Below are 26,611 nucleotides of genomic sequence, written 5' to 3' on the forward strand. Positions count from 1 at the left end.
TGTTGAATACAGTGATACTATATGCTGAATACAGTGATACTATATGTTGAATACAGTGATACTGTATGTTGAATACAGTGAGACTGTATGTTGAATACAGTGATACTATATGTTGAATACAGTTATACTGTATGTTGAATACAGTGAGACTGTATGTTGAATACAGTGATACTATATGTTGAATACAGTGATACTATATGTTGAATACAGTGATACTATATGTTGAATACAGTGATACTATATGTTGAATACAGTGATACTATATGTTGAATACAGTGATACTATATGTTGAATACAGTGAGACTATATGTTGAATACAGTGAGACTATATGTTGAATACAGTGAGACTATATGTTGAATACAGTGATACTGTATGTTGAATACAGTGATACTATATGTTGAATACAGTGATACTATATGTTGAATACAGTGATACTATATGTTGAATACAGTGAGACTATATGTTGAATACAGTGAGACTATATGTTGAATACAGTGAGACTATATGTTGAATACAGTGATACTATATGTTGAATACAGTGAGACTATATGTTGAATACAGTGATACTATATGTTGAATACAGTGAGACTATATGTTGAATACAGTGATACTATATGTTGAATACAGTGATACTATATGTTGAATACAGTGATACTATATGTTGAATACAGTGATACTATATGTTGAATACAGTGATACTATATGTTGAATACAGTGATACTATATGTTGAATACAGTGAGACTATATGTTGAATACAGTGATACAATATGTTGAATACAGTGATACTGTCACGATCGTCTGAATGAATGGACCAAGGCGCAGCGTATTTACAGTTCCACATGTTTAATAAATATGAAACTCACCAAAAGCAATACAGATGAAAACGTGACGTTCTGGGCTGCTCACAGGCAGCTACACAAAAACAAGATCCCACAAACAACAGGTGGGAAAAAGGCTGCCTAAATATGATCCCCAATCAGAGACAACGATAGACACCTGCCTCCGATTGGGAACCATAGCAGGCCAACATGGAAATGAAAAAACTAGGCTACCCACCCTAGTCACACCCTGACCTAACCAAAATAGAGAATAAAAAGGATCTCTAAGGTCAGGGCGTGACAGATACTATATGTTGAGTACAGTGTGTACATATGCTATCCATTCCAGTTGTGTACTTTTCACTTGACTTTCCTTATCTCATCTCTCTCTGCTTTCTCTCTCTCTCACTCCCTCTATCTCCCTCTATCTCTCTCTCTCTCGCTCTCTCTCTGTTTCTCTCGCCCACTTTCTCTCTCTCTCTCTCTCTCCTCCTCTATCTCACTCCCTCTCTCTTTGCCCTCTCTCTCTCTCTCTCTCCTCCCTCTCTCACTCACTCTCTCTCTCTCTCTCTGTTTCTCTCACCCACTTTCTCTCTCTCTCTTTCTCTCTCTCTCTCTCTGCCCCCCATCTCTTTCTCTCGCCCACTTTCTCTCTCTGTTTCTCTCTCGCCCACTTTCTCTCTCTCTCTCTCTCTCTCTATCTCACTCCCTCTCTCTGCCCCCTCTCTCTCCCTCTCTCTCTCTCTCTCTCTCTCTCTCTCTCTCTCTCTCTCTCTTTCTCTCTCGCCCCGCTTTCTCTCTCTCTCCCTCTCTCTCTCTCTCTCTCCCTCTCTCTCTCTCTCTCCCCTCTCTCTCTCTCTCTCCTCTCTCTCTCCCCTTACTCCCCCTCTCTCTCTCTCTCTCTCTCTCTCCCTCTCTCTCTCTCTCTCCAAAGGCAAAGGGTGGCTACTTTGAAGAATCTCATCTAGAACACTTTTTGGTTACGACATAATTCCCTTTGTGTTATTTCCTAGTTTAGATTTTTCGGTTATATATTTTTTATTTTTTTAACTTTTCTAAACCTGTTTTTTGCTTTGTCATTATAGGGTGTTGTTTTTAGATTGATGAAGGGGAAAAAATAGTTGAATTAATTGTAGAATAAGTCTGTAACGTTACAAATTGTGGAAAAAGTCAAGGGGTCTGAATACTTTCAGACCGACCCGAGAGTAGTGGTCAGTACTGTGTTTTGATTGGCCGGGTCTAGTAGGGCAGAGAGCTGTCCTGACGCGGGTCTGGTCTGGTAAATCTGTGCCGTGTTAGGCCTGGTATTCTAGATTTGTTGTTTAATAAGTCGTGTCTGGCTCTTCTCTCCTGGGGATGGTGGGGTTACTGTTGTTTCAGAAAGTGGAGCGAGGGGCCTCTGCTGCTGGGGTGATGGGTGTGTGGATCCCTGCTAAATAGGCGTCCTTTAGGTCCTTAGCAAAGTTTCTGATACTGTCCTGATCAAGATGTACAGTATATTATTGTATAAGTGTTGACAGGTCAGAGTGGGATGGTGAACCGTTCTGACGTTGAGCATTGAGGCACAGTCCACAGTGATCTGTTGATTTATTTTGTCCAAGTGACTGACTAGCTGCATTGCACTGTCAGTTGTAGGACACCAGAACACCTGGTGACTATGGAATCATCTTTCCTGGACTAAGAACTTCCCATTTGAATCGATAAGGATTGCAGTTGTTGGTGATTGTCTGGGCTGGAGCAGACTGGGAGGCTGGTAGGTTGACCTGGGCTGGAGCAGACTGGGAGGCTGGTATTCTGACCTGGGCTGGAGCAGACTGGGAGGCTGGTAGGTTGACCTGGGCTGGAGCAGACTGGGAGGCTGGTAGGTTGACCTGGGCTGGAACAGACTGGGAGGCTGGTAAGTTGACCTGGGCTGGAGCAGACTGGGAGGCTGGTAGGTTGACCTGGGCTGGAGCAGATTGGGAGGCTGGTAGGTTGACCTGGGCTGGAGCAGACTGGGAGGCTGGTAAGTTGACCTGGGCTGGAGCAGATTGGGAGGCTGGTAGGTTGACCTGGGCTGGAGCAGATTGGGAGGCTGGTAGGTTGACCTGGGCTGTAGCAGATTGGGAGGCTGGTAGGTTGACCTGGGCTGGAGCAGATTGGGAGGCTGGTAAGTTGACCTGGGCTGTAGCAGATTGGGAGGCTGGTAGGTTGACCTGGGCTGGAGCAGACTGGGAGGCTGGTAAGTTGACCTGGGCTGGAGCAGATTGGGAGGCTGGTGGTTGACCTGGGCTGGAGCAGATTGGGAGGCTGGTAGGTTGACCTGGGCTGGAGCAGATTGGGAGGCTGGTAGGTTGACCTGGGCTGGAGCAGATTGGGAGGCTGGTAGGTTGACCTGGGCTGGAGCAGACTGGGAGGCTGGTAAGTTGACCTGGGCTGGAGCAGATTGGGAGGCTGGTAGGTTGACCTGGGCTGGAGCAGATTGGGAGGCTGGTAGGTTGACCTGGGCTGGAGCAGATTGGGAGGCTGGTAGGTTGACCTGGGCTGGAGCAGATTGGGAGGCTGGTATGACCTGGGCTGGAGCAGATTGGGAGGCTGGTAGGTTGACCTGGGCTGGAGCAGACTGGGAGGCTGGTAAGTTGACCTGGGCTGGAGCAGATTGGGAGGCTGGTAGGTTGACCTGGGCTGGAGCAGATTGGGAGGCTGGTAGGTTGACCTGGGCTGGAGCAGACTGGGAGGCTGGTAAAATTGACCTGGGCTGGAGCAGATTGGGAGGCTGGTAGGTTGACCTGGGCTGGAGCAGATTGGGAGGCTGGTAGGTTGACCTGGGCTGGAGCAGATTGGGAGGCTGGTAGGTTGACCTGGGCTGGAGCAGACTGGGAGGCTGGTAGGTTGACCTGGGCTGGAGCAGACTGGGAGGCTGGTAGGTTGACCTGGGCTGGAGCAGACTGGGAGGCTGGTATTCTGACCTGGGCTGGAGCAGACTGGGAGGCTGGTAGGTTGACCTGGGCTGGAGCAGACTGGAAGGCTGGTAAGTTGACCTGGGCTGGAGCAGACTGGGAGGCTGGTAAGTTGACCTGGGCTGGAGCAGACTGGGATGCTGGTAGGTTGACCTGGGCTGGAGCAGACTGGGAGGCTGGAGGTTGACCTGGGCTGGAGCAGACTGGGATGCTGGTAGGTTGACCTGGGCTGGAGCAGACTGGGATGGTAAGTTGACCTGGGCTGGAGCAGACTGGGAGGCTGGTAGGTTGACCTGGGCTGGAGCAGACTGGGAGGCTGGTAGTCTGACCTGGGCTGGAGCAGACTGGGAGGCTGGTAGGTTGACCTGGGCTGGAGCAGACTGGGGAAATGGTTTCAGTATGTGCCGTAGTTTGGCATTACATTTGCTCTTTGGTTTTTGCAACTGGTAAGATTGCAGCTGTACATAGGTAAATAACCCACCCAATTTACCTACCTCATCCCCATACTGTTTTTATTTATTTACTTTTCTGCTCTTTTGCACACCAGTATCTCCACCTGCACATGACCATCTGATCATTTATTACTCCAGTGTTAATCTGCAAAATTGTAATTATTTGTTTACTCCATGTGTAACTCTGTGTTGCTATCTGTTCACACTGCTATGCTTTATCTTGGCCAGGTCGCAGTTGAAAATGAGAACTTGTTCTCAACTAGCCTAGTTGAGAACAGACAGCAACACAGAGTTACACATGGAGTAAACAATTAACAAGTCAACAACACTGTAGAAGTTTTTTTTTATTAAAAAAAAGAATCTATATACATTGTGTGCAAAAGGCATGAGGAGGTAAAGCAGTGCGACAAAAAAAGCAGTGCGACAAAAACAACAACACAGAGTTACACATAAACAAATGCACAGTCAATAACACAATAGAAAAATCCTATGTACAGTGTTGCAAATGTAGAAGAGTAGGGAGGTAAGGCAATAAATAGGCCATAGAGGCAAAATAATTAACAATATGGGGATGAGGTAGTTGGGTGTGCTATTTACAGATGGGCTGTGTCCAGGTACAGTGATCGGTAAGCTGCTCTGACAGCTAATGCTTAAAGTTAGAGAGGGAAATATAGGACTCCAGCTTCAGTGATTTTTGCCGTTCGTTCCATTGGCAGCAGAGAATTGGAAGGAAAGTAGGAATTTGGGGGTGACCAGTAAAATTGTGGGTGACCAGTAAAATATACCTGCTGGAGCGCGTGCTACGGGTGGGTGTTGCTAGGCTTTACCTAGCCTACACTTATAGATGACCTGGAGCCAGTGGGTTTGGTGACGAATATGTAGTGAGGGCCAGCCAACGAGAGCAGACAGGTCGCAGTGGTGGGTGGTATATGGGGCTTTGGTGACAAAATGGATGGCACTGTGATAGACTACATCCAGTTTGCTGAGTAGAGTGTTGGAGGCTATTTTGTAAATGACATCGCCGAAGTCAAGGATTGGTAGGATAGTCAATTTTACGAGGGTATGTTTAGCAGCATGAGGGAAGGAGGCTTTGTTGCGAAATTGGAAGCCGATTCGAGATTTAGATTTTGGATTTAAGATGTTTAATGTGAGTCTGGAAGGAGAGTTTACAGTCTAACCAGACACCTAGGTATTTGTATTTGTCCACATATTCTAAGTCAGAACCGTCCAGAGTAGTGATGCTAGTTGGGCAGGAGGGTGCGGGCAGCGATCGGTTGAAGAGCATGCACTTAGTTTTACTAGCATTTAAAAGCAGTTGGAGGCCTCTGAAGGAGTGTTGTATGGCATTGAAACTTGTCTGGAGGTTTGTTAACACAGTGTCAAGAGAAGGGCCAAAGGTATACAGAATGGTGTTGTCTGCGTAGAGGTGGATCAGAGAATCACCAGCAGCAAGAGTGACATCATTGATGGAAAAGAATCAGCCCGAGAATTTAACCCTGTGGCACCCCCATAGAGACTGCCAGAGGTCCGGACAACAGGCCCTTCGATTTGACACATTGAACTCTGTCTGAGAAGTAGTTGGTGAACCAGGCGAGGCAGTCATTGGAGAAACCAAGGCTGTTGAGTCTGCCAATAAGAATTTGGTGATTGACAGAGTCGAAAGCCTTGGCCAGGTTGATGAAGATGGCTGCACAGTACTGTCTTTAATTGATCGCGGTTATGATATCGTTTAGGACCTTGAGCATGGCTGAGGGATCCAGATTGTCTTGCCCAGCTGATTTTTAGGGTTCCAGATTGTCTAGCCCAGCTGATGATTTGTCTAGCCCTGTCTTTTGTAGGGATCCAGATTGTCCTTGAGCATGGCTGAGGGATCCAGATTGTCTTGCCCAGCTGATTTTTAGGGTTCCAGATTGTCTAGCCCAGCTGATTTGTAGGGATCCAGATTGTCTAGCCCAGCTGATTTGTAGGGATCCAGATTGTCTAGCCCAGCTGATTTGTAGGGATCCAGATTGTCTAGCCCAGCTGATTTGTAGGGATCCAGATTGTCTAGCCCAGCTGATTTGTAGGGATCCAGATTGTCTTGCCCAGCTGATTTTTAGGGTTCCAGATTGTCTAGCCCAGCTGATTTGTAGGGATCCAGATTGTCTAGCCCAGCTGATTTGTAGGGATCCAGATTGTCTAGCCGCCTATCTTCTTCATTTGTTGCTTGTTTTGTCTCCCATTCAGTCTTGCAGTTTTCCTTAGTTTTTTCCAATGAACTTCACACTATAAAACCATGTACATTTCAATATTTGTAGGAGCTTATTTTTCAGCAGCTGCTGCTCAACTTGGAACTCTCTCTCTCTCTCTCTTTCTCAATTCAATTCAATATAAGGGCTTTATTGGCATGGGAAACATATGTTTACATTGGCAAAGTGAAATAGATTATGAACACAGCTCTCTAGGGATCCAGATTGTCTCCCTCTGATCCCTCCAGATTGTCTCCCAGCTGATTTGTCTCTCTTGTCTCTCTCTCTCTCTCTCTCTTTCTCTCTCTCTCTCTCCCTCAGTCTCTCTTCCTCTTTCTCTCTTCACTCTCTGTCTTTCTCTCTCTCTCTCTCTCTCTCTCTCTCTCTCTCTCTCTCTCTCTCTCTCTCTCTCTCTCAGGCTCGCCTGGCGCTGGAGAGAGGGGCTCAGGCTGTCATCTTTGATGTCACCGATGATGTCAACGCTAAGTTCCAGGTGAGGAATGTTGGAGCCCCATCCGTGAGAGCAGAGGACAGTAATGTAGCATAGACTGAGCTGAAAAAACATTCTGTGTCTTCCCCTTCTTGTGTGTCTTCCTCCAACACACACACACTCACACACACACACACACACACACACACACACACACACACACACACATCTTTGACACACACACCTACATACACACACACACCCCTACATACACACACAACCCTACACACACACACACACACACACACACTCACACACACACACCCCTACATACACACACACACCCCTACATACACACACAACCCTACACTCACACACACACACACACACACACACCCCTACATGCACACACACACACACCCCTACACTCACACACACACACACACACACCCCTACACTCACACACACACACCCCTACACTCACACACACGTGTAGCTGCATGAGTCAGATTCCCTGCTGCGTCCGGTGGTGCTGATGCAGGCTGAGGATGCTGAGACGCTGATGGAACTGGTCAACAGGAACGAGGAGGCCAGCGTCCGCATCGACATCAAGAGGGAGGACCCCAAATGGGTAAGGAACGACATAAATACATGGGGAATAGCATATAAAGAGCTTGTTAGTTACATTCTCCCATTCTATACTATGAAGTATACATCTATAGTAAAAGCCCTATTCCTCTACTAGTTTGACATTGGCCCCTCCCCCTGAGAACCATGGTAACAGGACCCCGGCAATGGGAGGTAAACAGAGGATAGGCAGGTGGAGGTAGTAGTTCTTTTAAAAAAAAATTCACCTTTATTTAACCAGGTAGGCCAGTTGAGAACAAGTTCTCATTTGCAACTGCGACCTGGCCAAGATAAAGCAAAGCACTTCGACACATACAACAACAGAGTTACACATGGAATAAACAAATGTACAGTCAATAACACAATATAAAAACTACATACAGTGTGTGCAAATGGGGTAAGATTAGGGAGGTAAAGCAATAAATAGGCTGTAGTGGCGAAATAATTACAATTTAGTAATTAAACACTGGAGTGATATATGTGCAGAAGATGAATGTGCAAGTAGAGATACTGGGGTGCTAAGGAGAAAAATAAATGGGGATGAGGTAGTTGGATGGGCATTTACAGATGGGGATGCAGTAATCTGTAGCTTTGACATGGTGTTAAAGCTTTACAGATGGGCTGTGTACAGGTGCAGTAATCTGTGAGCTGCTCTGACAACTGGTGCTTAAAGCTGGTGAGGGAGATATGAGTCCCCAGCTTCAGTGATTTTTGCAATACGTTCCAGTCATTGGCAGCAGAGAACGGGAAGGAAAGGCAACAGGAGGAATTGGCTTTGGGGATGACCAGTGAGATATACCTGCTGGAGCGCGTGCTATAGGTGGGTGTTACTATGGTGACCAGTGAAATATACCTGCTGGAGCGTCTGCTATAGGTGGGTGTTACTATGGTGACCAGTGAGATATACCTGCTGGAGCGCGTGCTATAGGTGGGTGTTACTATGGTGACCAGTGAGATATACCTGCTGGAGCGCGTGCTATAGGTGGGTGTTACTATGGTGACCAGTGAAATATACCTGCTGGAGCGCGTGCTATAGGTGGGTGTTACTATGGTGACCAGTGAGATATACCTGCTGGAGCGCGTGCTATAGGTGGGTGTTACTATGGTGACCAGTGAGATATACCTGCTGGAGCGCGTGCTATAGGTGGGTGTTACTATGGTGACCAGAGAGATATACCTGCTGGGGCGCGTGCTATAGGTGGGTGTTACTATGGTGACCAGAGAGATATACCTGCTGGAGCGCGTGCTATAGGTGGGTGTTACTATGGTGACCAGAGAGATATACCTGCTGGAGCGCGTGCTATAGGTGGGTGTTACTATGGTGACCAGAGAGATATACCTGCTGGGGCGCGTGCTATGGGTAGATGCTGTTATGGTGACCAGTGAGCTGAGATAAGGCGGGGTTTTACCTAGTAAAGACCTGGAGCCAGTGGGTTTGGTGACGAAATATTTAGCGAGGACCAGCCAACGAGAGTATACAGGTCGCAGTGTTGGGTAGTATATGGGGCTTTGGTGACAAAATGGATGGCACTGTGATAGTGCTGAGTAGAGTGTTGGAGGTTATTTTGTAAATGACATCGCCGAAGTCAAGGATCGGTAGGATAGTCAATTTTACGAGGGTATGTTTGGCAGCATGAGGGAAGGAGGCTTTGTTGCGAAATAGGAAGCCAATTCTAGAATTAGATTTTGGGTTGGAGATGCTTAATGTGAGTCTGGAAGGAGAGTTTACAGTCTAACCAGACACCTAGGTATTTGTAGTTGTCCACATTTTCAGAACCGTCCAGAGTAGTGATGCAGGATGGGCGGGCACGTGCGGGCAGCGATTGGTTGAAGAGCATGCATTTAGTTTAGGAAAGTTGTATGGTATTGAAGCTCGACTGGAGGTTAATTAACACAGTGTCCAAAGAAGGGCCAGAAGTATACAGAATGGTGTCGTCTGCGTAGAGGTGGATCAGAGAATCACCAGCAGCAAGAGATACATCATTGATGTATACAGAGAAAAGAGTTGGCCCGAGAATTGAACCCTGTGGCACCCCCATAGAGACTGCCAGAGGTCCGGACAACATGTCCTCTGATTTGACACAGTGAACTCTGTCTGAGAAGGAGTTGGTGAACCAGGCGAGGCAGTCATTTGAGAAACCATTGCTGTTGAGTTTGCCGATAAGAATGTGGTGACCGACAGAGTCGAAAGCCTTGGCCAGGTCGATGAATACGGCTGCACAGTATAGTCTTTTATAGATGGCGTTTATGATGTTGTTTAGGACCTTGAGCGTGGCTGAGGTGCACCCATGACCAGCTCAGAAACCAGATTGCGTAGTGGAGAAGGTGCGGTGGGATTTGGAATGGTCGGTGATCTGTTTGTTCACTTGGCTTTTGACGACCTTAGAAAGGCAAGGTAGGATAGATATAGGTCTGTAACAGTTTGGGTCTAGTATCTCCCCCTTTGAAGAGGGGGAGACAGCTTTCCAATCTTTGGGGATCTCAGACAATACGAAAGAGAGGTTGAATAGGCTAGCAATAGGGGGTTGCAATAATTACAGCGGATAATTTTAGAAAGAGAGGATCCAGATTGTCTAGCCCTGCTGATTTGTAGGGGTCAAGATTTTGCAGCTCTTTCAGAACATCAGCTATCTGGATTTGGGTGAAGGAGAAATTTGGGGAGGCTGGGGCAAGTTGCTGTGGGGGGTGCATAGCTGTTGACAGGGGTAACAGCTAATGCTTATTGAAATTCTCAATTATCATGGATTTTTCGGTGGTAACAGTGTTTCCTAGCCTCAATTGGCAGCTGGGAGGAGGTGCTCTTATTCTCCATGGACTTTACAGAACTTCCCAGAACGTTTTGGAGTATGTGCTACAGAATGCAAATTTCTGTTTGAAAAAGCTAGCCTTAATTTGCAAATAAATTCATTAAAAATCCTACAATGTGATTTTCTTGATTTCTTTTCTTATTTTGTCTGTCATAGTTGAAGTGTACCTATGAGGAAAATTACAGGCCTCTCTCATCTTTTTAAGTGGGAGAACTTGTACAATTGTTGGCTGACTAAATACTTTTTTCCCCACTGTATAAAGGGAAGGAAATGATTAAGGTAAATAAATTCCAGGTGTGAATCATAATGATTAACAGGTGAGCGTAATGATGAGTACCAGGTGTACGTAATGATGAGTACCAGGTGTGCGTAATGATGAGTACCAGGTGTGCGTAATGATGAGTACCAGGTGTGCGTAATGATGAGTGCCATGTGTGCGTAATGATGAGTGCCAGGTGTGCGTAATGATGAGTGCCAGATGTGCGTAATGATGAGTGCCAGGTGTGCGTAATGATGAATCCCAGGACCGGTGGTTAGTATTTGGGGGAGAAGATGTGACAGTATCCACCCCCGACGCGCGGCTTTGGCCGCAGGACGATGCCGACCGAGCAGTCTGGCCCGGGGTCCACAAGGGCCAGGGCCGGCTGAAAACCCAAAACACACTGGAAGGGGGTCAACCCAGTGGAGGAGTGATTTAGCAAGTGTAGGGGGTTCTCTGCCCAGTGAAGGAATTGTGCCCACTCACGCTGCCAATCCTGACAGTGACTCGTCAGGAACCTCCCCAGCGCCTGCTTCATCCTTTCCACCTGCCCGTTTGACTGGGGCCGGTACCCAGAGGTGAGGATGACCCCGAGCTTCTTCAAGAAGGCCCTCCAAACTCGTGATATAAATTGGGGGCCACGGTTGGAGACGATGTCCTCTGGAAAGGCCATAATGCCAGAAGACCTGCTGGAAGAGCAGTGAGGAGACCAGGATGAGGGATTAATCGACATGCCTTGGAAAATCTATCCACTAACCATCAGAGCGGGGAAGATTGATTACAAAGTCAATGGATAGATGTAACCAAGGTTGCTGAGGCATGGGAAGTGGCAGGAGCTTCCCTTCTCCCTCTAGAGCCTGGTGGATGTCCACAGCTACGTCCCAAACCACTGGACCCACGAGTCGGGAGGTTGGGATTATGGGTGCCCTCTGAACAGGAACGCCTCCTGAATCGTAGTTATGGGACCAGAGCATTGGCCATGATGTTCTCCAAACCTGTGCGCTAGGTCAGCATGAAGTCGAACCTGGTGAAGAAAAGTGTCCACCTGGCTTGGCGCGGATTCAGTCTCCTCGCTGTCCGTATGTACTGTAGGTTCCGATGGTCGGTGAGGATGACAAATGGTTCCTTGGCGCCTTCCAGCCAGTGTCTCCACTCCTCTAATGCCAACTTCACTGCCAGGTGCTCTTGATCGCCGACGTCGTAATAATAAGGGTACACGACGGAAAATAAATAAACATAAATATGGGTTGTAATTACAATGGTGTTTGTACTTCAATGGTTCAACCTTATCTTGTAGCAACAGGTCACAAATCTTGCTGCTGTGATGGCACACTGTGGAATTTTACCCAGTAGATATGGTCATACATTGGGCAGGAGGTTAGGAAGTGCAGCTCAGTATCCACCTCATTTTGTGGGCAGTGTGCACATTGCCTGTCTTCTCTTGAGAGCCATGTCTGCCTATGGCGGCCTTTCTCAATAGCAATGCTTTGCTCACTGAGTAGGGACATAGTCAAAGCTTTCCTTAAGTTTGGGTCAGTCACGGTGGTCAGGTATTCTGCCACTGTGTACTCTCTGTTAATTCTTTCCAATGTGCCAAGTAATTATCTTTTTGTTTTCTCATGATTTGGTTGGGTCTAATTGTGTTGCTGTCCAGGTCTGGCAGAATCTGTGCACAATATCTAGGTGCTGCTGTAGGCCCTCCTTGGTTGGTGACAGAAGCACCAGATCATCAGCAGACAGTAGACATTTGACTTCAGATTCTAGTAGGGTGAGGTTGGGTGCTGCAGACTTTTCTAGTGCCCGTGCCAATTCGTTGATATATTTGTTGAAGGGGGTGGGGCTTAAGCTGCATCCCTGTCTCACCCCACGGCCCTGTTGGAAGAAATGTGTGTGTTTTTGCCTATTTTAACCACACACGTGTTGTTTGTGTACATGGATTTTATAATGTCATATGTTTTCCCCCCAACACCACTTTCCATCCATTTGTATAGCAGATCTTCATGCCAAATTGAGTCAAAGGCGTTTTTGAAATCACCAAAGCATGAGAAGACTTTGCCTTTGTTTTGGTTTGTGTGTTTGTCATTTAGGGTGTGCAGGGTTAATACGTGGTCTGTTGTACGGTAATTTGGTAAATTTTGACATTTTCTCTGTACATTGTTTTGAGGAAATGAGGAAATGTACGAATCTGCTGTTAATGATAATGCAGGGGATTTCCCCAAGGTTGCTGTTGACGCATATCCCACAGTAGTTATTTGGGTCAAATTTGTCTCCTCTTTTGTGGATTGGGGTGATCAGTCCTTGGTTCCAAGTACTGGGAAAGATGCCAGAGCTAAGGATGATGTTAACGAGTTTTAGTATAGCCAATTGGAATTTGTTGTCTGTATATTTGATCATTTCATTAAGGATACCATCAACACCACATGCCTTTTTGGGTTGGAGGGTTTTTATTTTGTCCTGTAGCTCATTCAATGTAATTGGAGAATCCAGTGGGTTCTGGTAGGCTTTAATAGTTGATTCTAAGATTTGTATTTGATCATGTATACGTTTTTGCTGTTTGTTATAGAGACAAAAAGATTGTACAAGTGTGTTACCCATGCATCTCTGTTTTAGATAGATCATTTTTTGTGTTGTTGTTTGTTTAGTGTTTTCCAATTTTCCCAGAAGTGGTTAGAGTCTATGGATTCTTCAATTACATTGAGCTGATTTCTGATGTGCTGTTCCTTTTCCCTTAGTGTATTTCTGTATTGTTTTAGTGATTCACCATAGTAAAGGCGTAGACTCAGGTTTTCCTGGTCTCTATGTTTTTGGTTGGACAGGTTTCTCAATTTCTTTCTTAGATTTTTGCATTCTTCATCAAACCATTTGTCATTGTTGTTAATTTTCTTCGGTTTTCTATTTGAGATTTTTAGATTTGATAGGGAAGCTGAGTGGTCAAATGTACTGTTAAGATTTTCTACTGCCATGTTTACACCTTCACTATTACAGTGGAACGTTTTACCCAGGAAATTGTCTAAAGGGGATTTAATTTGTTGTTGTCTAATTGTTTTTTGGTACGTTTCCAAACTGCATTCTTCCCATCTATAGCATTTCTTAATGTTACTCAGTTCCTTTGGCGCTGATGCCTCATGATTGAGTATTGCCCTGTTAGACTGTAGGGGGGCATATGGGGGACGGAATGCTAACATCCAGGTAGTTGTTTGTCCCCCTGTGTGCTGAGGGTGTCAGGTTCTTGTCCAGTTCTGGCATTTAGGTCGCCACAGACTAGTACATGTCCCTAAGCCTGGAAATGATTGATTTCCCCCTCCAGGATGGAGAAGCTGTCTTCATTAACTTCTTGATGCACCCATCCCTTTAGCGGGATTATTTTCGTCAACCACCGCTGAATTGCAGAGCGCCAAATTCAAATTAAATTACTAAAAATATTTCATGTTCATAAAATCACAAGTGCAATACAGCAAAACACAGTTTAGCTTGTTGTTAATCCACCTGGCATGTCAGCTTTCGAAAAACTTTTTTGGCGAAAGCAATCCAAGCGTTTATGTAAGGACATCTCTCTCAGCAGACAAAACATTTCAAACAGCTAGCAGCAAAGTAGAAAGTCAGAAAAGCAATAAAATGAATCGCTTACCTTTGATGATCTTCTGATGTTTGAACTCACGAGACTCCCAGTTACACAATAAATGTTACTTTTGTTCCATAAAGATTAAAAATACCTCCATTTGGTTGGCGTGTTCAGAAATCCACAGGCTTGTGCGGTCACGACGGGGCAGACAAAAATTCCAAATAGTATCCGTAAAGTTCGTAGAAACATCTCAAACGTTTTTTTATAATCAATCCTCAAGTTGTTTTTACAATAAATAGTATTTCAACCGGACCGTATCTTTTTCAATAAGAGAGTGAAAGAAAATGTCTGCTCCAAGCTGCTCGCGCAAGCAAAACTCTGCTGGCACCCAGCCATCCACTGACGCGATGTGATGTTTCTCGCTCATTTTTCAGAATAAAAGGCCGAAACTATGTCTAAAGAATGTTCAGACCATGTGGAAGCCATAGGAAAAGGAATTTGGTGGATATCCCTTTAAATGGAGGGAAGGCATGCAATGGAACAGGGAGCTTTCAAAATAGAAGGCACTTCTTCTTTGGATTTTCTTCAGGTTTTCGCCTACAATATCAGTTCTGTTATACTCACAGACAATATTTTAACGGTTTTGGATACTTTAGAGTGTTTTCTATCCTAATCTGACTTCAATTATATGCATATTCTAGATTCTGGGCCTGAGAAATAGGCAGTTTCATTTGGGTACGTTTTTCATCCAAACATCCAAATACTGCCCCCTACACTCAAGAGGTTAAAGTATGGGGATTCTCGTGGGGGGATATTGGTAGCACACCAGAGGACATTTTTCTCTGTTAAGATCATTTATTTTTGAATTTCTAGCCAAATGTTAAATGTTCCTGTTTTGATTAATTTAATGGAGTGAGTTGTGTCTGCTCTGTACCAAATTAGCATACCCCCTGAGTCCCTTCTCTGTTTCACATCTAGTAGTTTGGTGGATGGGACTACCAGCTCTCTGTAACCTAGAGGGCAACCAGTGGGTCTGTCTCCTCTATACCAGGTTTCTTGCAGGATGACAATGTCTATATTTCTGATTTCTTTGATGAAGTCCGGGTTCCTGCTCTTTAGGCCAAAGACAAATGACCTCAGGCCTTGGATATTCCAGGATGATATAGTGAAGGCTTTGTGTTCCATAAAGTGTCCAATGTTGTTGGTTGTGGTTTGGCCTCAGACCAGTAAGTGTGAGCAGATCCTGCTGAGCATCTGGTACATGCCATTGGCTTGGGCTAGTGTAAGAGTGGGGGTTGGGCCTGTTTGCCTGCTCACGACCTGGGCGTATGTGTGACTTCCATGTTGAGACCTTCTTTGTGGGGGTGGGGTGCATGGGCTGGGCAGGAGGGGCATAGGTCTGATCTGAGGGGGCCTAAATGGGGTGTGGGCATGGTTGACTTGGGGGGGTGTTGATTGGTTGGGGTGGGGGTGTGTATGTGGCTGGTGGTGCTGTGGTCTGGATGTAGGTCCTCTCAGCGTGGGTCCTCCATGTGTAGGTCCAGGGGGGGTCTCGCTGGTCTGGGAGAGTGTCTCGCTGGTCTGGGAGAGTGTCTCGCTGGTCTGGGGGTGTCTATTAATCTGTTGCTCCTGTGTGAAGTGTTGGGGCTGCGTTTGAGAGCGATGTCCTTTAGTGTCCGGGCAAAGGTGGGCACTGCTGCCTTGTATAGGTGGACCTGGTCATAGAGGCTGTTCAAGTCCAGGGTGGAGTGGTGGGCCAGGAAAACATTTGGTTTTCACAGTCACGGGAAATACTTGCGTTTACCGGCTGTATGGTGACAGGGTGGAAGTCTTTTCGTGGTAGCAGGGTGGAGAAAACACTTGTGCATCTACACCTGCATTGCTTCTACACCTGCATTGTTTGCTGTTTGGGGTTTTAGGCTGGGTTTCTTTACAGCACTTTGAGATATCAGCTGATGTAAGAAGGGCTATATAAATACATTTGATTTGATTTGATTTGCATTGGGGAAAGTAGAAGAAGACTTTTCAATCACTCCCTTTCCTGCTGTGCTCTCAGGTCGTTTGTGCCTGTGTGCTGGGTGAACCTAGTTGGTCCTCAGACAGAAGGTCGAGGGCGCGCTGGGTGTTTGGACACCAGAGTTTAGACACACTGTGTTTGGGAAAAAGTCGATTTACTTGTGTATATTTATAATTTGAGTCCATAAGGAGTACAATCTGTGTCTTGTGTATGTCCTCAGTGGGTGTGTGTGTGTGTGACAGGGGGGGGTGCTCAGAGGGGGTGAGAGCCGCTGGGCTTGGGGTTCTTCATTTATCTGTTCTGCTGTGATGTCGACTCTATGGTCAGGGTCTGGTGTGGACTGTTCTGCTGTGGTGTCGAGACTTTTGTTGGTAGCTGAGGTGGGCTGTTCTGCTGGCTTCTCTGTGGGGGTGGCCACCTCTCTAGTGGGTTGTTCTCTGTCACATGCCATCCCCCTCAACCTCTCCTCCAGCAGTCTGATCCTCTCCTCTAGTCCTCTGTTCTTCTCCTGCTCTTGCTTTTTTTATTGTTGAAGTTGTCTCACCACAGTCCAGAGTGCAGATATGTCTCTCTCCACCTCCAGCTCTCCGGGTCTGGTTAAGGGGGTGATGTTGTGCTGGACTGTTGTCTGGGTCTGTGCTGACTGGAGTGCAAACACCTGCTGTTCCAGCTCCACCTGCCTTACCTCCAGCTTGGTAAATGTATCATTAATTTCAATGAGGGAGTAGTACTCTGTTTGGGGTTGGCCTGTACCATTACTGTTCCAGACTTATAGAGATCTCTTTCTCTCTCACTCTCTCTCTCTCTCTCTCTCTCTCTCACTCTCTCTCTCTCACTCTCTCTCTCTCTCGGCTATGAAAAGCCAACTGACATTTACTCCTGAGGTGCTGACCTGTTGCACCCTCTACAACCACTGTGATTATTATTATTTGACCCAGCTGGTCATTTATGAACATTTGAACATCTTGGCCATGTTCTGTTAAAATCTCCACCCGGCACAGCAAGAAGAGGACTGGCCACCCCTCAGAGCCTGGTTCCTCTCTAGGTTTCTTCCTAGGTTCCTGCCTTTCTAGGTAGTTCTTCCTAGCCACTGTGCTTCTACACCTGCATTGCTTACTGTTTGGGGTTTTAGGCTGGGTTTCTGTACAGCACTTTGAGATATCAGCTGATGTAAAGGGCTCTCCTCTCTCTCTCACTCTCTCTCTCTCTCCTCTCTCTCTCACTCTCTCTCTCTCATTTCTCTCTCTCCTCTCTCTTGCTTTCCAGGCCCACTATGATGTTGTTGTCCTGCTCACTATAGTCCTTGCTATTCTGGCCATCGTTTCGATCTTTGCTTTCCGGTATCGATGCAAGTCCAGCAGAACCTGGGTGAGTCAGTCAACAACACCAGTCCCAATGTATCTGTCTTTATCTATCAATACCAAGGTCTTTATCTCTGCAGAATACAGCCATCTTAAAAGTGGATTGGCTTTATCTCTGCAGAATACTGCCATCTTAAAAGTGGATTGTCTTTATCTCTGCAGAATACAGCCATCTTAAAAGTGGATTGTCTTTATCTCTGCAGAATACAGCCATCTTAAAAGTGGATTGTCTTTATCTCTGCAGAATACAGCTATCTTAAAAGTGGCAGAATACAGCTATCTTAAAAGTGGATTGTCTTTATCTCTGCAGAATACAGCCATCTTAAAAGTGGATTGTCTTTATCTCTGCAGAATACAGCAATCTTAAAAGTGGTTTAGCGTAAGTCCTCAAACTGTAGACCAAACACTAAGGATAGTGGCCACTGTATATACAGCTGAAACATTCACCAGAAAATCTCCCTGGAATTTGAACTTTGACACAGTCTCAGTCCATTCTGAGGTTCCGTTCTCTAACCTCCGTCCCACGCGGCTTGTTCCTTTATGACCACAGGACTCAGTCCACCAGCAGACGATGCGAGCCATCAGTCGTCTGGAGACGCGGATGTACAGCTCTCAGGGCTCTGCAGAATAGCAGCTCTAATCTCTATCTGTCTGGATGAGTTCCTGGAGTGACAGGACCTGCGGATCATCTCGTGTGCTCACGAGTTCCATAAGGAGTGTGTGGACCCCTGGCTACTGCAGCACCGCACCTGTCCCCTCTGCATGCACAACATCATGGGTAAGGACATGACAGAGCCACGAGGGTTTTTAGTCAACATCATGGGTAACGGATAGTGAGGGTTTTTGGTCAACATCATGGGTAAGGACATATACCAGCAACATCATGGGTGAACACATTTTTTGGTCAACATCATGGGTGAGGAAACATAGCCACGAGGGTTTTTGGTCAACATCATGGGTGAGGACATGACATTTTTTGGTCAACATCATGAGTGACACATAGTCAACATCATGGGTAAGGACCATTTTTTGGTCAACATCATGGGTAAGGACATGACATAGCCACAAGGGTTTTTGGTCAACATCATGGGTAAGGACATGACATAGCCACGAGGGATTTTGGTCAACATTGTGGGTAAGGACATGACATAGCCACGAGGGTTTTGGTCAACATCATGGGTGAGGACATGACATAGCCACGAGGGTTTTTGGTCAACATCATGGGTAAGGACATGACATAGCCAGGACATCATGTCATGACACCAGCAGATCATTTTTGGTCAACATCATGGGTGAGGACATGACATAGCCACGAGGGTTTTTGGTCAACATCATGTGAGGACGTCTGGAACATCATGACATGACATAGCCATGAGGGTTTTGATAAGGACTTGACATAGCCACGAGGGTTTTGGTCAACATCATGGGTAAGGACATGACATAGCCACTTTTTGGTCAACATCATCATGACAGGGGTTTTTGGTCAACATTGTGGGTAAGGACATGACATAGGGGTTTTTGGTCAACATCATGGGTGAGGACATGACGCCACGAGGTTTTGGTCAACATCATGGGTACAACATCATGGGTAAGGACATGGGCCACGAGGGTTTTTGGTCAACATCATGGGTAAGGACATGACTAACTCCAGCCCCATCTTTGGTCAACATCATGGGTAAGGACATGACATAGATTTTTGGTCAACATCATGGGTAAGGACATGACATAGCCACGAGGGTTTTTGGTCAACATCATGGGTAAGGACATGACATAGCCACGATCAACATCATGGGTAAGGACATGACATAGCCACGAGGGTTTTTGGTCAACATTGTGGGTAAGGACATGACATAGCCACGAGGGTTTTTAGTCAACATCATGGGTAAGGACATGACATAGCCACGAGTGTTTTTGGTCAACATCATGGGTAAGGACATGACATAGCCACGAGGGTTTTTGGTCAACATCATGCATGACATAGCCACGACAACATCATGGGTGAGGACATGACATAGCCACGAGGGTTTTTGGTCAACATCATGGGTAAGGACATGACATAGCCACGAGGTTTTTGGTCAACATCATGGGTAAGGACATGACATAGCCACGAGGGTTTTTGGTCAACATCATGAGTAAGGACGTGACATAGCCACGAGGGTTTTTGGTCAACATCATGGTCATGACATAGCCACATCAACATCATGGGTAAGGACATGACATAGCAACATCATGGGTAAGGACATGACATAGCCACGGTTTTTTGGTCAACATCATGGGTGAGGACATGACATAGCCACGAGGGTTTTTGGTCAACATCATGGGTAAGGACATGACATAGCCACGAGGGTTTTTGGTCAACATCATGGGTAAGGACATGACATAGCCACGAGGGTTTTTGGTCAACATCATGGGTTGTGACATAGCCACGTTTTTGGTCAACATCATGGGTAAGACATGACATGACATTTTTGGTCAACATCATGGGTAAGGACATGACATAGCCACGAGGGTTTTGGTCAACATCATGGGTAAGGACATGACATTTTTGGTCAACATCATGGGTAGGGTTTTTGGTCAACATCATGGGTGAGGACATGACATAGCCACGAGGGGTTTTTGGTTTTGGTCAACATCATGGGTAAGGACATGACATAGCCACGAGGGTTTTTGGTCAACATCATTTTTAGTCAACATCATGGTAAGGACATGACATAGCCACGAGGGTTTTTGGTCAACATCATGGGTAAGGACATGACATAGCCACGAGGGTTTTTGGTCAACATCATGGGTAAGGACATGACATAGCCACGAGGGTTTTGGTCAACATCATGGGTAAGGACATGACATAGCCATTTTTGGTCAACATCATGTAAGGACATGACATAGCCACGAGGGTTTTGGTCAACATCATGGGTAACATGGACATGACATAGCCACGAGGGTTTTTGGTCAACATCATGGGTAAGGACATGACATAGCCACGAGGGTTTTTGGTCAACATCATGGGTAAGGACATGACATAGCCACGAGGGTTTTTCAACATCATGGTCAACATTGTGGGTCATGGGTAGGACATGACATAGCAACATCATGAGGACATGACATTTTTGGTCAACATCATGGGTAAGGACATGACATAGCCACGAGGGGTTTTTCATGGTCAACATCATGGTCAACATCATGGTAAGGACATGACATAGCCACGAGGGTTTTTGGTCAACATCATGGGTTTTTTTTGGTCAACATCATGGGTAAGGACATGACATAGACATTTTTGGTCAACATCATGGGTAAGGACATGACATAGCCACGAGGGTTTTTGGTCAACATCATGGGTAAGGACATGACATAGTTTTTAACATAGATTTTTTTGGTCAACATTGGGTAGTTTTTTTGGTCAACATCATGTTGTTTGTCTGTCAACATCATTAAGGACATGTAATGACATCATGGGTAAGGACATGACATAGCCACGAGGGTTTTTGGTCAACATCATGGGTAAGGACATGACAGGATTTTTGGTCAACATCATTGAAAACATAGAGATTTTAAATCATCAATGACATTGCCCTTTTTGGTCAACATCATGGTTATATAAAGGTTTTTGGTCAATCATGGGTAGAAAATAAAAACATAAAAATAAAATAAGGACATGACATAGCCAGCAACATCATGGGTAAGGACATGACATGCCACGCAACATCAAGGTGAGGACATGACATAGCCAAGAACCTTTACCCACAACATCATTAAGTGACATAGCCATATTACATCATTATACTGGCTTTTGGTCAGGGTAAGGACATGACATAGCAGTTTTTGGTCAAATCATGGGTAAGGACATGACATAGCCACGAGGGTTTTTGGTCAACATTGTGGGTAAGGACATGTGCGTTTTTGAGTGTGACATTTTTTGGTCAACATCATGTCTGACATAGCTGTCAATGTCTAACTGTGTTTTTCCATGTTGTTTGTCTGTAATTTTTGTAATGACTTGTCTGTCTGTCTGTCTGTCTGTCTGTCTGGCTTTTAAAGTTGTTCAATAGAAAATAAAATAAAAATAAAATAGGGGAGCTCTACAGTGAGCCTAAGAGGAGGAAGCACAAGAACCTTTACCCACTCTTCAGTTGTATTACTATTATACTGGCTGAGGGAACTATACAGTGAAAATACAGTTTCAAACGTTGTGTGCGTGAGTGTGTTGCTTGTCTGTCTGTCTGTCTAACTGTGTGTGTGCTGCTTGTCTGTCTGTCTGTCTGTCTGTCTGTCTGTCTGTCTGTCTGTCTGTCTGTCTGTCTGTCTGTCTGTCTGTCTGTCTAACTGTGTGTGTGCTGCTTGTCTGTCTGTCTGTCTGTCTAACTGTGTGTGTGTGTTGCTTGTCTGTCTGTCTGTCTGTCTGTCTGTGTATCCTGTCTGTCTGACTGTGTGTTGTAATGCTCCACAGGTTCAGAGCTGTCTGGACAGCCACGGAGGACCAGACTACAGCAGACCCCCGAGCACAGCCAGGGTTTCCTCCACACCCACCCCATCCCCTTCTCCATGAGGCCTCACTACCCCCGCGGTCCCTCTGGTCCATACCCCTCCCTGGGCCACTATAGCGGCTCCCCGCCTCTGGACCCCCAGACTCACCGCTTCCTCCCTAGCCGGCCCCTGGGCCCTGGTTGCGGATACCTCCACCCTGCAGAGGGCCCCGGAAGGCCCCACAGAGCCGGGGGCAGCTGCAAGACAGCAGGCCACCCTATGGAGACCCACTACGGCCCCGGGCCCCGCCACTCCTGCCACGCCTACCGCTCCGGCTGCCCATCCCAGCGCAGCGCGTCCAGTTCCAGGCTCCACCACGCCCCCTCTGCTCCCCGCGCCTCCGCAGGAGGAGCCCACAGCCGGGGGAACGAAGGGGGCAGCTGCTCTGGGGGGAGCTACCGGACAGAGCACAGTGGCTACCTGGCTGATGGGCCGGCCAGTGACTCCAGCTCTGGCCCCTGTCATGGGTCCTCCAGTGACTCGGTCCTCAACTGTACTGACGTGTCCCTGCAGGGTGTGTATGGTAGCTGGTCCACGTTCCGCAGCTCCCTGAGCAGTGACTATGATCCGTTTGTGTACTACGGGCCGGGACCGGGACCGACAGGCCGCAGGGACAGCATGGAGGCAGTGGCCCAAAGACCCAGGTCCCTGGATTCAGTGGTGAACAGAGACAGAGGACGAGGAGGAGGAGGAAGAAGAGGAGGGTGCTCTGAGGAACAGCAGCAGGCTGTGTTTAGCCACGTCCACTACCACCGCCACCGTCACCACCACTACCGAGAGGAAGGGGAGAGGGTGCACGCCCAGGGCCAGGGGCCAGGCAAGGGGTCGGACGAGGAGCTGGGGGCTACTGCTTTTGGCCATGAGTCAGGATCTCCCCCGGCTCTGGACAAAGATCCCCCATTGTGCCCTCTGAGAGACAGCCCCTGTCACTGCCCTAAGGCAGACCACACAGACAGTAGAGGGGCCCATGGCGACGGGACAGAGGGTCAGGGCCATGAGCTCAGCCACCCCTCAGGCCCCCCTCCAGTCCTGGTAACCCCAGCCCCCTTACCACCCCCACCCACCTGCTGTCACCAGGACCACTGCCACGGGGGCCACCCCCACCGGAGGGCATGCCGGCTGGGCGACTGTGTGGTCCACGGCCCCTCAGTGCGTTTCCGACAGAACCTGGACCCGCAAGACGACTGTAGCATCCACATCCACTATGACCAGGGTTACTGCTGCCCCCCTCCCGACCTGCCCCCCGCTCTGCTCTCCATGCCTGTGCCCCTCATCCTGGACTCTGGAGGAATGAGGCCCCTGGGGGCCTAGAGGACTGGCCCTGCTGTGGAGGGCCCCACCAAGTGGTGTGGCAGAAGCGAGTGCAGCAGGCCCACTCTGAGCCCCAGCTGCTGGGACCCGGGCTTGGGGTCCCTATGGACATAACCCCACCCCCATCCAGCAGGCGCCACCACGGCCCCCACAGCCCAGCGGACGACCGCAACACAGACTTATGTTTATACTGCCAAACATTACACAATAATCAGGGTGGGTGTTCAACCAGTCCTTAACCTTTTTTTTATAGCTACATATGATGTGAACAACTGCCGTCTTGTTCATCGTTTGCCCCATAGGAATGGTATTCTCTAAGGTCATCGTTTGCCCCATAGGAATGGTATTCTCCACGGTCATCGTTTTCCCCATAGGAATGGTATTCTCTAAGGTCATCGTTTTCCCCATAGGAATAGTATTCTCTAAGGTCATCGTTTTCCCCATGGGAATGGTATTCTCTAAGGTCATCGTTTTCCCCATAGGAATGGTATTCTCTAAGGTCATCGTTTTCCCCATAGGAATGGTATTCTCCACGGTCATCGTTTTCCCCATAGGAATGGTATTCTCTAAGGTCATCGTTTTCCCCATAGGAATAGTATTCTCTAAGGTCATCGTTTTCCCCATGGGAATGGTATTCTCTAAGGTCATCGTTTTCCCCATAGGAATGGTATTCTCTAAGGTCATCGTTTTCCCCATAGGAATGGTATTCTCTAAGGTCATCGTTTTCCCCATAGGAATGGTATTCTCTAAGGTCATCGTTTTCCCCATGGGAATGGTATTCTCTAAGGTCATCGTTTTCCCCATAGGAATGGTATTCTCTAAGGTCATCGTTTTCCCCATAGGAATGGTATTCTCTAAGGTCATCGTTTTCCCCATAGGAATGGTATTCTCTAAGGTCATCGTTTTCCCCATAGGAATGGTATTCTCTAAGGTCATCGTTTTCCCCATAGGAATGGTATTCTCTAAGGTCATCGTATTCCCCATGGGAATGGTATTCTCTAAGGTCATCGTTTTCCCCATGGGAATGGTATTCTCTAAGGTCATCGTTTTCCCCATGGGAATGGTATTCTCTAAGGTCATCGTTTTCCCCATAGGAATGGTATTCTCCACGGTCATCGTTTTCCCCATAGGAATGGTATTCTCTAAGGTCATCGTTTGCCCCATAGGAATGGTATTCTCCACGGTCATCGTTTTCCCCATAGGAATGGTATTCTCTAAGGTCATCGTTTTCCCCATGGGAATGGTATTCTCTAAGGTCATCGTTTTCCCCATGGGAATGGTATTCTCTAAGGTCATCGTTTGCCCCATAGGAATGGTATTCTCTAAGGTCATCGTTTTCCCCATAGGAATGGTATTCTCCACGGTCATCGTTTTCCCCATAGGAATAGTATTCTCTAAGGTCATCGTTTTCCCCATAGGAATGGTATTCTCTAGGGTCATCGTTTTCCCCATAGGAATGGTATTCTCTAAGGTCATCGTTTTCCCCATAAGAATGGTATTCTCTAAGGTCATCGTTTGCCCCATAGGAATGGTATTCTCTAAGGTCATCGTTTGCCCCATAGGAATGGTATTCTCTAAGGTCATCGTTTTCCCCATAGGAATGGTATTCTCCACGGTCATCGTTTTCCCCATAGGAATGGTATTCTCTAAGGTCATCGTTTTCCCCATAGGAATGGTATTCTCTTAGGTCATCGTTTTCCCCATAGGAATAGTATTCTCTAAGGTCATCGTTTTTATGTCTTAAGCCCAATTTGTCTTTCCGTGCTTCTTTGTATTCTATCTCCTCACCTACGTATCAACCTAATTGGAGGGAAGTTGAATGAATTGCATTTTGGCAAAGAAGGTGAGGAGAGAGGAATTGAGGAAGAGCCCCATGTGTGTCGTGTCTCTGTGCGTTGAAGAGGTAAATAAACCTGTCGTCTTTTTCTCTACCTCCAGGATCCGAGGAGGAGTCCGGTGTGTGAGGACTCGCGAGTTGCATCCCCAACTTCACGCTGCTACGTACACAGGAGCCGGAACGGACAAACACATCATCGCGCGGCCATGTTTCTCAAGTCTTCCAAATAATTCCACATTTAATAGCTGCATTCAGACTACACTTCCCAGAATCCCCCAGTCAGTGCTCAGAGTTCCGTCTGTCCCACAACGATCAAAATGAGTCTATGAGATTCTGATTGTTTTGAAGTTTATTTATTTTGACCATCAATTCAAACAATAAGCACAAGTCCTGTATGGACCTCAAATTGCCAGGATTTCAATGGGTTTGATTGGGAGATTTGTTGTTGCTTAGTGATTGTGTTTCAAGATGGAGACTGACTGGGAGATGCTGGAAATGTTTTTGTTGTTGTTTTGTTTTTCATCTTGTTTTTATTTTGTTTTGTAAATTACAGGAATAATTCAATACCAACAAGTTCCCAGGTTGCCTTAGTGACCACAAGGAATGATCACTGCTCAGGGCTTGAGCCTCGATTCACATCACAAAATTCCCCAACCATCTCCCTCATTAGAAATCACATAGACATATTGGATGTCTGATTCCTTGAGTGGTTGATTGAGTACTTAATCAATTATACTATGAGGTACTACTCAGTAATAATTAATATCCTTAAAGTCCTTTATTTGTGTAGATACAGAATGTAGACAAGCATTGGATCATGTATGACACCCGTACATGGAGGTTTCTTGCTCTTTCCAGCCTAACTCAAATCAGATTCAGAAATGTTTCCCTTCGGCGTGGGTTTTACTAAGGTACTCAGAGCTACGGAAAAGAGACAAGAAACTTATCATTAGGGGAGAACAGTTATTTTCTTAGCTGGACCTACAAGCAGTGAGCATCCTGAAAGGTCATCCTGAGAGGTCATCCTGAAAGGTCATCCTGAAAGGTCATCCTGAAAGGTCATCCTGAAAGGTCATCCTGAGAGGTCATCCTGAGAGGTCATCCTGAGAGGTCATCCTGAAAGGTCATCCTGAGAGGTCATCCTGAAAGGTCATCCTGAGAGGTCATCCTGAAAGGTCATCCTGAGAGGTCATCCTGAAAGGTCATCCTGAGAGGTCATCCTGAGAGGTCATCCTGAGAGGTCATCCTGAAAGGTCATCCTGAAAGGTCATCCTGAAAGGTCATCCTGAGAGGTCATTAGAGGCTAGTATGGGGACTTGTGTTGGTTCATTCAATAATGGCAGCTGTTTCCATCACATTTAGTTTGTTTTGTGGTTCGGTAAAAACATTATTTTTTTTTGTAATTGTGTTTTTCATCGTTAAAAGAAAGAACCAGACTGA

General features: G+C 46.6%; 1 pseudogene; it reads left to right on the forward strand.

Moving 5' to 3' along the window:
* The window catches only part of LOC135549429 (E3 ubiquitin-protein ligase RNF43-like), a 112,295-nt pseudogene extending 85,684 nt beyond the window's left edge, over positions 1–26,611 (forward strand).

The sequence above is a fragment of the Oncorhynchus masou genome, chromosome 12 (assembly GCF_036934945.1).
Source record: "Oncorhynchus masou masou isolate Uvic2021 chromosome 12, UVic_Omas_1.1, whole genome shotgun sequence".
Lineage (NCBI taxonomy): Eukaryota > Metazoa > Chordata > Actinopteri > Salmoniformes > Salmonidae > Oncorhynchus > Oncorhynchus masou.